Source organism: Podarcis cretensis (assembly GCF_951804945.1).
Source record: "Podarcis cretensis genome assembly, chromosome: 15".
Taxonomy (NCBI): Eukaryota; Metazoa; Chordata; class Lepidosauria; order Squamata; family Lacertidae; genus Podarcis; species Podarcis cretensis.
In genome coordinates this window covers 7764541-7776683 of record NC_137185.1, presented here as the reverse complement: position 1 = coordinate 7776683, position 12143 = coordinate 7764541, and the positions used below count along the sequence as shown (strand labels likewise).

General features: G+C 43.2%; 1 long non-coding RNA gene across 1 annotated transcript; it reads right to left on the bottom strand.

Annotated features, from left to right (window-relative positions):
- Positions 1-6996: 6996 nt before the first annotated feature.
- Positions 6997-11193, bottom strand: LOC307204363. Its single transcript, XR_013833639.1, has 2 exons — positions 10842-11193; positions 6997-10580 (listed from the first exon to the last, which is right to left on the bottom strand). It is a non-coding gene; the product is annotated as an uncharacterized lncRNA (long non-coding RNA).
- Positions 11194-12143: the final 950 nt, after the last annotated feature.

Genomic DNA, 12143 nt, shown 5'->3' with positions numbered 1-12143 from the left:
AATAAGATTAATTTCCTCACCTGTAAGAAATGGAGTAGTTGTGGCAAATCTGAGTCAGTGCTGTATTTATTCTGGGTTTATTTGGAACTACGCAAATGACAGTTAACGGATGGGCTTGCAATTTAAAACACACACTCGTGCGACTTTCCCTTCCATGCGGTTGCAAGCAGAGTTTTGCACGGCCTGGCAGGGCCCCCAGAGCCAGCCATCATCTCCTCTTATAATCAACATTTACCCAAATTAGTCCACTATGGAGCTCAAGGCCGATCAATGCACTCCAAGACCAATCAATCGGAACAAGGAAAATAGAATTATACAAAATGATGGATCTGTTAAGAACTGCGGTAGGCGACACACAGCCCACAGGCAGGCAGGCAAGCAGGCAGGCAGGCCCCAAGACACCCACGATGTCTTGTCAGGATCTGAAATATCCCCACTGTCTCCATTACATTTGTAGTTCATATAATCATAGAGTTGGAAGGGACCCGGTGGATCATCGAGTCCAACTCCCTGCAGTGCAGGAATATGCACCCATACAGGGATCAAACCCATGGCCTTGGCATTATCAGCAGCATATGAGAAAAGGGACTGTGTGGGCACATTTCCCACCTGACAAACCACAGTTTATCAGACCAAGATAGGAAGATCTGAACTGGACCCATTCTACATGTTAACAACATACTATAGTTGAAGCATAGGGCACACCCATTACCTGGAAATCTTGAACTGAGCAGCACTATAAAAATGGCTTAGAAATGACTGTGCCGAACTGTAAGCCCATCTAGCTCAGTAATGTCTACTCTGACTGGCAGCAGCCTTCCAGGGTATCAGATAGGCAGAGGCCTTTGAAGTTGAATAATGATCAATTTTGAAGACTGTTCATCCTAACAGTGGTCATGGCCACACATGATCCAGCCCATCAAAGAGCAGCAATACACAGTAGAACTACAACTGAACTTCATAGTGCTTACTTCCAGATGGAAAACACACTGAGCTTTAAACAAAACGACCTTTAACCACCCGAAACGCAAACTTTTAAAGTTTTAAGTAGTAGAGCAAATAATCTTGCAAGGAACTGTTAAAACTGCTAGTGTGAACTAAGATCCCCATCAAAGAAAAGGAGAGTATTCAGTCACCACTTTTATTATCATTTCCAGGACTCTGGCTTCCTCTCTATGCTAATCTATCACAAACAAAGATGAAAGCCTCATTATCACCTCATTCACTTGCCAAAGCCAGAATAAGCCATCAATTACCCTGGAACTGTGACTAGAACATCATCACTTCCTGCTCTGGAAAAGAAAAGAAAAAAGACAGCCCCAGCCCCCCTCCACTATAGCACTGGGCTTGCCCCATCACCAGCCACCAGATCCCTTTTACTGGATATATTTATTTATTAAATTTGTATACCGCCCTTCACCCATAGATCTCAGGGACTGAAAGCAGATAGTGAGCTAAGGATCCTCTACAAATTCTGACCAACTCTTTCACAGAAACATAAGCTACTTTACTTTACTTTGGAAGAATTTTCTGGAATATTTAATTGAATTAGAATACAAAAATGGGAGGCGTGAGGAAGTCAAGGAAATAAGTGAATGTAAATAAGTGAGTTAAAGGTTTGACTTGTTTTTTTTTTAATTTCTTTTTATTTCTGTTTTTTGAGAATCCCTGCAGTGGGGTGCGCTCCCGCTGCTCGGTCCCAGCGCCTGCCAACCTAGCAGTTCGAAAGCACCTCCGGGTGCAAGTAGATAAATAGGGACCGCTTACCAGCGGGAAGGTAAACGGCGTTTCCGTGTGCGGCTCTGGCTCGCCAGAGCAGCGATGTCACGCTGGCCACGTGACCCGGAAGTGTCTCCGGACAGCGCTGGCCCCTGGCCTCTTAAGTGAGATGGGCGCACAACCCCAGAGTCTGTCAAGACTGGCCCGTATGGGCAGGGGTACCTTTACCTTACCTTTATTGTTTTTTCTTTTTCTTCTTTGATTGTCCTCTTTTCTTTTTCTTTTTGTAACCTTTAAAATCTTAATAAAAATTTAATAAAAATAAAAAAACAGAAACACAAGCTACTTTAAAGCCAAGTCAGACCATCAATTCTACCTAGCAAGATAATACCAGAATACCTGAACAGAACTCCAGGTTTCAGACAAAAAGGCTGAATGGAGATCCGCCTGCAGGGAACTGTACCAGCACTTGGAACTCATACCTACTCACAGACTTCCTACCGCACAGAGGTTCCATTTGAGTCTGTACTATGAACCAAGTTACAAAGGAAGGGAGTTCTCAGAACTGATGACTACTACTACAGTCAACTGGAGCCGGCAAAACAGGGGGCAGAGACGAGATTTGCTAGACCAGTTGCCCACACTTCCTATTTTTAAAAAATAAATGATTATTAGTTTTCCAATATTATTCCAATAATGGTCCCATTATAACAATGGCATTTCATATCCAATTAATACATTGATACAAATTATTCAAATACCAAATTATACATTTTAATTAAAGTGCGCCCCACATGCTAGGTTTGAAGGCTTCCTAAGTTTTTTCTTTGTCAGCATTCCAAAATCTTAATAGTTTCAGTTACATTCAAGATAAAATTATAACTCTTTATAGAGCAGCTGCAATCTTGATGATTTCTATTCATGTTGTTTCATTAGGTAATTAATAAAGCTTCAAGTTCCATGTATGATGTTAGGTCTTTATTTCCTCCAGTTGTTGCTGTTACACATCGTGACTTGGGTGGAACTGTCTGGATGCCCACACTTCTATGCAAATTTATTTGTGCACAGCCGTATTTGTCTGAAAAGTGCCACCATAATTTAGAAAGCTCCCTTCCAGGATCACCTTGACTCAATTTCCGCTCACTACAGATGAACAGCCCAACTACTCTTCTTTCTAATCGCATGTGCTCTTAAATTTCCTGGCTCGGCGGCTTCTCTCTGAATGTAATGTGTGTATGCTAAACATACCATATTAAGGCTCCTCTCAGGCAGATCAATTTTTAATGTGGAATTTACAAAGATTGACTCGGGGATGCATTTAAAATTGGAGCATTAGCCGCAGGTGGCCATTTCTGAGACACAACCAAAGCCGTCTGATTATTTAGCGAACTAGCATTTTGTAAATTTTAAATCTTAGGCAGGGCTATGGGGCCTTCAGCAGCGGGCGGGCACCCGCTCCTAAATATGTTGACTTTTCTGTTGTTTGTGTGTTGTTTGGTTTGTTCTGGTATTAAGCCGAGATGGATGGTTAATTATTTATCTGCCATGTACGATTAGCCGGCTGGATCTCTTTTGCGGCGGTTCTGTTTTGTCTCAAACTGGCTGTCAGGCAGAGTAGCATCAGCATCAGGTAAGGAGCTGGCGTGGAAAGTGATGGGGAAAGAACCCAGATTCATTGGCAAAGTGGTTCTCAAAGAGCAAGGCAGGCCTCTCTCTGGAGGAGGTGCAAGCAGATGCTAGAAGAGGCAGGTCCAGATCTGAGGAGGTCTCTGCAAGGTGGTTTCTCTCCTACACTGGTTGCCCTCCAGCCACCATTTTTGATTACCCACAGTGCCCCTGAACACCTGGCAGTGTATCATTCCAAGGCATTCAGTAGTGGCTGGTCCCTAGTGGGCCTGGTGGGGCAGAAGGCAGGTACTCCTGTACCATTAAACACAGCCTGGAATGCAGAAATTAAACAAGTGAAGCTATTCATGCCATGGTTAGATCAATGGTGGGGAATGCTTCCATCTTGAAGTTCTGCATGTATGCTTAGAACTAAGTCTCAGTGTAATGAAGAAGATGTACTCCTCAAAATAAAGCAGCGTCCATCAACTTTTATTTTGCATATCAGCCTGCTGCTTAAGCAACAGTAGAGCTTGTGAAAAGAAGTTGGCAATCGTGCTATATCTAGAAAGATGCAAGTTGACAATCTTGCTACATCTACTGTAGAAAGGTGTAGGACTGCAGCCTAATAAGGCTTAGGGCCGGGAGATCTCAAGGACCACTTGAACTTGGGACCCAAGTACTTAAAAGAGAGCCTTCCTCAATACCAACCATCTCCGATACTACAATTGACAGGTAAGGCCTTGTTGGTGCCTGGATGGCACTGACCCATAACAGGGCCTTTTCAGTGTTGGTTCCTCAGTTCTGGAATGCCCTCCTTAGTGAGGTGTGCCAGTCTCCATCTTAACTTTCAGGGGGAATTGGAAAACATTCCCGTTTACCTAGGCATTTGGTTGCTAGGTTGTTCCTAGCAACCCCAAGATCACTGGATGGAAGTATGTTTCTAACTGCTTTTAGATGGTATTAACTGTAAATGTTTTTAGACTGTTTTGACTGTTTTATAATGTTTTTGCTTTGTTTTCATTTTTAAAGTGTGCTTCTGTCTGCCATCCTGGGCTCCTTCGAGAGGAAGGGCGGGATATAAATTCAATAAATAAGCGTAACTTGCCCAGGTAACGAGAGCTTCCTACAGGGCGATTCTGTAGCTCCCTGTGCTATCAACAGAAAGGCAAGGTGCTGCCAACCTGGACCCACCTAAGCCTGCAGATCCATCAACTACAGCAAATTTTAGCAAACAGTAGAGCTGCCATGATTCGGCCAAAATGGAAGAAAAAAAAATACAGTTCCATGCCACTTTTATGTAAGTTGCTTGGAACTTTCTGCCGACTCTCAGAAATAGTCATGTGAGACCTTGGCATTTTGGACAGTGATAAGATTCAAAGATAACATCATAAAGGTAAAGGTAAAGGTACCCCTGCCCGTACGGGCCAGTCTTGACAGACTCTGGGGTTGTGCGCCCATCTCACTTAAGAGGCCAGGGGCCAGCGCTGTCCGGAGACACTTCCGGGTCACGTGGCCAGCGTGACATCGCTGCTCTGGCCAGAGCCAGAGCCGCACACGGAAACGCTGTTTACCTTCCCGCCGGTAAGCGGTCCCTATTTATCTACTTGCACCCAGAGGTGCTTTCGAACTGCTAGGTTGGCAGGCGCTGGGACCGAGCAGCGGGAGCGCACCCCGCCGCAGGGATTCGAACCGCTGACCTTTCGATCGGCAAGCCCTAGGCGCTGAGGCTTTAACCCACAGCGCCACCTGCGTCCCAGCAGCAAAAATAGAGAGCCATTTGTCTTTTGAAAGCAATGCTATGGGATGGGATAAGAAGAACAACATCACAATGGCAGTAGAATTATAAATGCTTTTGGAATGTTTGTAAAGGGTGTGCTGGAAAAGCAGGGGCCCCAGATGAGTTATGCCAGTCAATATCTTACAGGGTTCCCCTACATAAATAATAAAATTGACGTAAAGATGGGAAATTCTGCCCTCCTGGCCCAATTTGCTGGTCAATATAAGATGTGTTCAAATAATCCTTTGATCTCTTTCTACCTGCTGTCTATACAATTCTGCTTGGCCTGCTTTCACCCAGCTGAAGGCTACAAGATCCTGGCCCACAGTCACAGATAGGTAGCTATGAACTTCATTCCCAAATACTGAGATGCTACAAAACTTAGGAATTCTCTTTTACAACTACACTGGAGGAGGCCAAATGGTCAACTAGAACAGGAAAAACACACAGTGTGATTCCTTTGTCTATGCAGTTCTAAAGCTATTCTTAACGCCATTCTGAAACTACGTTTTCCAAAGATACTGTGTTGCTATATTCAAAACAAAATAAAAAAAATCCTTCCAGTAGCACCTTAAAGACCAACTAAGTTAGTTCTTGGTATGAGCTTTCGTGTGCATGCACACTTCTTCAGATACACTGAAACAGAAGTCACCAGACCCTTCTATATAGTGAGAAGGTGGGGAGGGGTATGCACACGAAAGCTCATACCAAGAACTAACTTAGTTGGTCTTTAAGGTGCTACTGGAAGGAATTTTTTTATTTTGTTTTGACTATGGCAGACCAACACGGCTACCTATCTGTAACTGTGTTGCTATATATTACATTGATTTAAACCACTTTGTGTTCTCCCAAATTCAAAATAACATTAGCTTCCATATGAAGATAATGATAATGAAGAATTATAACCAATTCCTTGTAAACGTAGAGATTTTATTGCAATCAAGTAGTATAGATGCTTTGCTACATTAATAAAAAATAAACCAATCTATATGTTTCAGTTACAGACTTGAGCCTGTAGTCTTTTATCATGGTTCACATCCACACAAACATATAAAGCACATATCTTCTGCCAAAGAATCCCAGGAACTGCAGTCTATTGCCCACAGAGCTACTATTTCCAGCCTCCCTAGACTAAAGTTTCCCTTGGGAGAAGAAACGAGCTTTAAATGTGTTGGCATGGGTTTGACCATGCTTTTCTCTAGGTCTCAGTTCCTAATGAGCAATTTTGAACCCTGATTAGAGGACCCATTAACGCTATTGTATTGGCTGGGAATTGGCAGGATAAAGACTAACACTGATTGTATTTAACAAGTGTGAGATGGAATAGGGTCTTTTTTTCTGGGGCATTCTGCCCCTGCAAGTCTCTCCCCAAGGAAGCTTGCCTGGTGCCATCTCTGTTATCTCCTTGGCACCAGCTGAGTAATTTTATTCATCCAGGCTTTTCAGAATGTTTAGTATGTTGCAATTTTACACTGTATTAATGTTTCTTAAATAGCATTTCATTCATCCTGCTCCCAAGAAGAGAGGATACCTTTCCCAATAGCAGCATATATATGCTTGAAATAAACAACCTACTGTATTTCTTGCATCAACTAGAACAGGGGTAGGCAACCTAAGGCCCATGGGCCAGATGCGGCACAATTGCCTTCTCAATCCAGCCCATGGACAGTCCGGGAATCAGCATGTTTTTACATGAGTAGAATGTGTGTTTTTATTTAAAATGCATTTCTGGGTTATTTGTGGGGCATAGTAATTCGTTCTTTTCCCCGCAAAATATAGTCCGGCCCACCACATGGTCTGAGGGATGGTGGATTGGCCCACAGCTGGAAAAGGTTGCTGACCCCCTGAACTAGAATCTTTCTCTTTGCACCATTAAAACAATAAATAAACTAGGGAACAAATAATTAGTTTATTACCTCCAAAGTTCACATGAATACTCAGGTGTGCTAGAAAGCATGGAGCATTAGGATGCACAGTGTCTATGTGTTATTATGATTAGTTATCCTCATTTTGTTTCATTCCCATCCCAGTCCTTCATAACTCCCTGTTGACGTTTGGTCCTCTGACCCAAGTTCGAGGGCAAGGCTTCTGTTTCCTCTCTCACGGATTGCAAATTGCAACTGTGCTGGGCTTCTCCAATCTTTGGTCCATTTCTGGACCATTTCCTCCAGCCAGCTCCACTTCTTGAAAAACATGTTTTCCATTATAACACATCTTTTGCGTAGATCATTCTCCCTGGGCAGCAGGAATGACAGGACTTTGCTCCGTGCTGTGCCTTTGTCCTCTTCTACCCTCAACCTCTGCTCCACACTGTGGATTCTGGTTTCAAGCCTGGCCACCAGTTCTGTCAAGTAACCAAGGATGCCCTCCAGCTTCACCAAGGTGCCCGTGACTTTGTCCTGGAAGTTCTTCATGTCCTCCTGAGTGTTCTTCAGGTCATGGCACAATCTCCCCAAATCCAGGGCATATTGGGTGCAAACGGCAGAAGTCATGGTGGAGAGGAGGCAGGCTGAGATGCTTTGAGTGGGGCCAGTCAAGACTGTCTTACCAGATGGAGACTCTGAAGGGTGTTCTCGGGACTGTCGCCCTGACTCCATCCCAACAAGCTCAAAGCTTCTCCAGGTTTCCATCTAGGTCTTAAAGGTAGTTCAAGGGCAGGGGAAATGAAGCTCTGCAGGTCCTGCAATCCCCATGGCTCCTCCTGAAGTCATCCTTGCTAGGCCAATTGTAGGTCATAAGTGGGCTTGAGCTATGAGATTGTGACCTCAGAGTCAAACCAGCAAATGGCAGAGTTGGTTGCATGACATATGCCAGGCCTGCTGCTTAAATAAAATTGCACAGCACAACCTGACTTTGTCAAACCATACTTGCCCAATTGATCATGTGCAGCTATTTTCTTATCTTCTGATTTTGTGAGTTGTGGAGGTTTATTTCTTACAGGTTGTTGGCCTATTGTTTTTATTTCAGTTTCTACTCCTGATCAGCAAGAATGAGAGCACTGCAACAGGCTTGCTATTGTGCTGTAAAGAGGGAACTTTCTTCTCTAATTCAGGAGTAGATAACATGGTGCTCTTAAAATATTTTGGACTACGACTCCCATCAGCCCCAGACATCAATGGCTAATGGTCAGGGAGGATGAGATTTGTAGTCCAGAAATGATGCTATATTGGTCATCCCTACTCAGACAATCGCTTTTGGCAGCTGATGGCTACTAGCTACCATGTATTTATTTACAAACATTTATATATTTCCCTTCCTCAAAACTGATTCCAGGACTATTATTGTTTTTGAAAGTACTTATATATTAAACTGGAGTGGGGGAACCAAGCCAACAGAAAAAAAGAGCAGCCAATATTCCATATACTGTATATCTCACTTAGGTGGGGCCTTGCAGTAAGAGTTTTTTTGGGGGGAATCCTTTTGTGTATCAAGGAAAGCAGTAACCTTGCCAGAGAAACTTTGAAAAAAAGCACCTGTATTGAGGAGCCTAGCATGCAAAATAATTTAATTGCTTTAGTCAAGTTAAAAGCCTGACAGTTTAATCGGCTAAAATAATTTCAATAATTTGACAGCACGATCATTCTTCCCTTCTTAAAAGACATCCCGGCGGCCAAGCCCAAAATGGGAAATGCCTAGAAGTTTTGCCCACCCACATATTAAGTCCTCCACACGTACCCAGCCCTGTATAACTTAGCTAAAGGTTCTCCTCAGAATATTTGTGACTATTGTGTCCTCCTTAATTTTAAAGGTCCCAGGAGAGATAAAGTCTTGTTCTCCCGAGGAGGCTATTTGGCAGCCTAATTCTTCTCCCCGCCACGAATTTCACAAGGCTATAAGCCGAAATGCTTCTTCTTTAGTTTCATCCCATTAGTCCTCCTAATACCCCTGTGGATTGGGCTAAGCAATTCTTCTGCCTTGTTGGTGGGAGAAATGATCATAATGCTGAGTTTTTGCTTCTGCCTGAAAAGGCTTTAATCCCCACAGCTCCATTCTCCGTGAGAGTCAGTCCTTGGCATTTTCAAAAAGTGAACAATGTGATAACTCCCCGCCCACCATCTCACAGAGAAACATCCAAAACTTCTCCACAACTCGATGGATCTGGGTAGCTACTTTAAATACATGTTGACAATGGGGGATAAAGCCCCCACAAAGGCTTCTGGGAAACAGACTGTTATCCAGCTAGGAGGAAGTTAAGGCCAGGAGCCTGAACCACCGCCACTCCTCCTAGCCTTGCAGGGACTGTCAGATTTGTTACAGATATTATATAAGGTTCACTCTGGAGCCTTTCTGGATAAAGAGGAGAGTGGGTGGAGGTTTAAATAAATAAACAACAACTAAAATAAGTTTAGAAGCCTTCTGCACATAGTGTCACATTTACACGAATCTAATGCACCATTGAATCTAATGCACACCTCAATTTTCAAAACCTTAAAACCAAAAACAAAGGAAGAGGTATTTGCTGCCGAATGCAAATGTGCCATCAAATCTAATGCACATCCTAATTTCCGTGACGTAATTTGGCCAAAAAAGGATCACATTACATTCGGGTAAATACAGTATTTTGAAACCAAAAGCGTGACTAAATATTTCTGAGGAAAGTTTCGCACTTGGGCAGGGGTTGTTGTGTTTCTTTCTGCTAAAGTGTAAGGTCCTAAATATAGCATCCCGATGGCATCAGCCCTATAAAACCGAAAATGTCCCCTCCCCATGGATCAGCGTATCCATTAGGCTGAGCAAATATTTTCCTGTTCTGTCCTTGTAATTCTATTTTGATTGATCCTTCTACACGCTAAGGGGAAAGTGAGAATGGGGCTCACGCCTGGCCAAAATGCCAAGAGGTAAAAAATGTACGTGTTTGCTCACTGCGCTGGGCATGGAATGCTTTTATCTCTGTAGGGGGTGGAATTTTAGACTGCAGAGACCTGGGTTCAAATCATCAGTATTGGTTTCCCCAGTTCTTCTGAAGCTCACTAGTAGAAATCCAGTGGCCCACTGGCCACACAAATAAGGGCTTGAAGATAACCTATTTTTACTATTTTAGGCTACATCTGTACCATACTTGTAATGCACTATTGTTCCACTTTAAACTGTCATGGTTTCCCCCAAAGAATCATGGGAACTGTAGTTAGTTAAGGGAGCTGCAAGTTGTGAGGAGACCCCCCGTTCTCCTCCCAGAGCTACAATCCTGAGATTTAACAACCAACCCCTCTTCCCAGGAAACTCTGGGAATTACAGCTCTGTGAGGGGAATAGGGGGTCTCTCTTAGCATCTCTCAGCACCCTTAACAAACTACAGCTCCCAGAACTCTTTGGGACCACCTACAACTATTTAAGTAGTACAAGAGGACTTTAAATCTACAGAGCAGAAATGGCCTTAACTTGCTGCTGGGAAATGACTGGGAATCAGAAAACTTTGGTGCAAATAGCCCAGAGAGCTATTTGCAGATCAGCAGATCCTACCTACCGTATTTTTTGCTCTATAAGACTCACTTTTTCCCTCCTAAAAAGTAAGGGGAAATGTGTGTGCGTCTTATGGAGCGAATGCAGGCTGTGCAGCTATCACAGAAGCCAGAACAGCAAGAGGGATTGCTGTTTTCACTGTGCAGCGATCCCTCTTGGTGTTCTGGCTTCTGAGATTCAGAATATTTTTTTTCTTGTTTTCCTCCTCCAAAAACTAGGTGCGTCTTGTGGTCTGGTGCGTCTTATAGAGCGAAAAATACGGTAATCTATCTTCTGACTGCCTCTGACTTAGACTGTGGCTGAAAACCCTAATTGTTTCTTAGGAGGACGGTAAACAGGGTGGTACTTCTTCCAGATGAATTAAGCCAAGTAAGAACGGTGTGATCTTGTAAACAGAGACACACTGCGAGTTCAGCTGGAAACCTTTTATACTGACCCAGCTGGAATTCCATCAGGAACGAGGGCAGAAGGTGAAATCAGAAATATAACAAGTTGATAAACTATCTTCTCTCTGTGTTCCATCTCATCTCCAACATGCTGTGTGTATGTGTGTGTCTTAAGAAAACCGATGCTGAAGATTTCCATCCAACCAACCTCATTTTTTGGTAACATTTTTCTTTCAGATTACTGCCCCATAGCTGGAGAGAGGACAACTTTATTAAGCGTGAGCGACACAGCTGTCTCTTGATGGGGGGGGGGGGGAGTTGTGCTTCTTGACAGTTATAGATATTCCTCTATGAGATACGGCAGAATATTGGGGGGACGGAAATGAAAAAGATTATATAAAGAAGGTCATACTGAGCAATTTCTAGTAAAGAGTCAAAGAACCATATAATTCAACATTTATATAGACAAGGCTTTGAGGGAGCTGTTAGAAAACATTAAAAACAGACTGGAGAGTTGTTAAGGGTTGTTTTTTCTTGGTCTAGATCAGTGTTTTTCAAACTTTCCAAATAGGGAATGCTTTCTACACTGAAGTGGTTAGAATGCAGGACTAGGACCTAGGAGACAAGGGTTCAAATCTGCACTCAGCCATGAAGAAGAAGAAGAGTTTGGATTTGATATCCTGCTTTATCACTACCCGAAGGAGTCTCAAAGTGGCTAACATTCTCCTTTCCCTTCCTCCCCCACAACAAACACTCTGTGAGGTGAGTGGGGCTGAGAGACTTCAGAGAAGTGTGACTAGCCCAAGGTCACCCAGCAGCTGCATGTGGAGGAGCGGAGACGCGAACCCGGTTCCCCAGATTATGAGACTATCACTCTTAACCACTACACCATACTGGCTCCCAGTATGAAGCCCACTGGGGCTACTTTTCAGCCTAACCTACCTTATGGGATTGTCATGAGGATAAAAGAGAAAGGAGAAGTGTGTATATATATATATCATTTTGTGCTCCTTAGATAAAAGGATGGATATAAATGTACTAAGAAATAATAACAATAAACTGTGCAAACCTAGCCTGTGTTCACACCATACATTTAAAGTACATTTAAAGTACATAGCTCACCCCAAAGAATCCTGAGAACTGTAGTTCACAAACCTGAGAGCTACAATTTTCAGCACCCTTAACAAACTACAG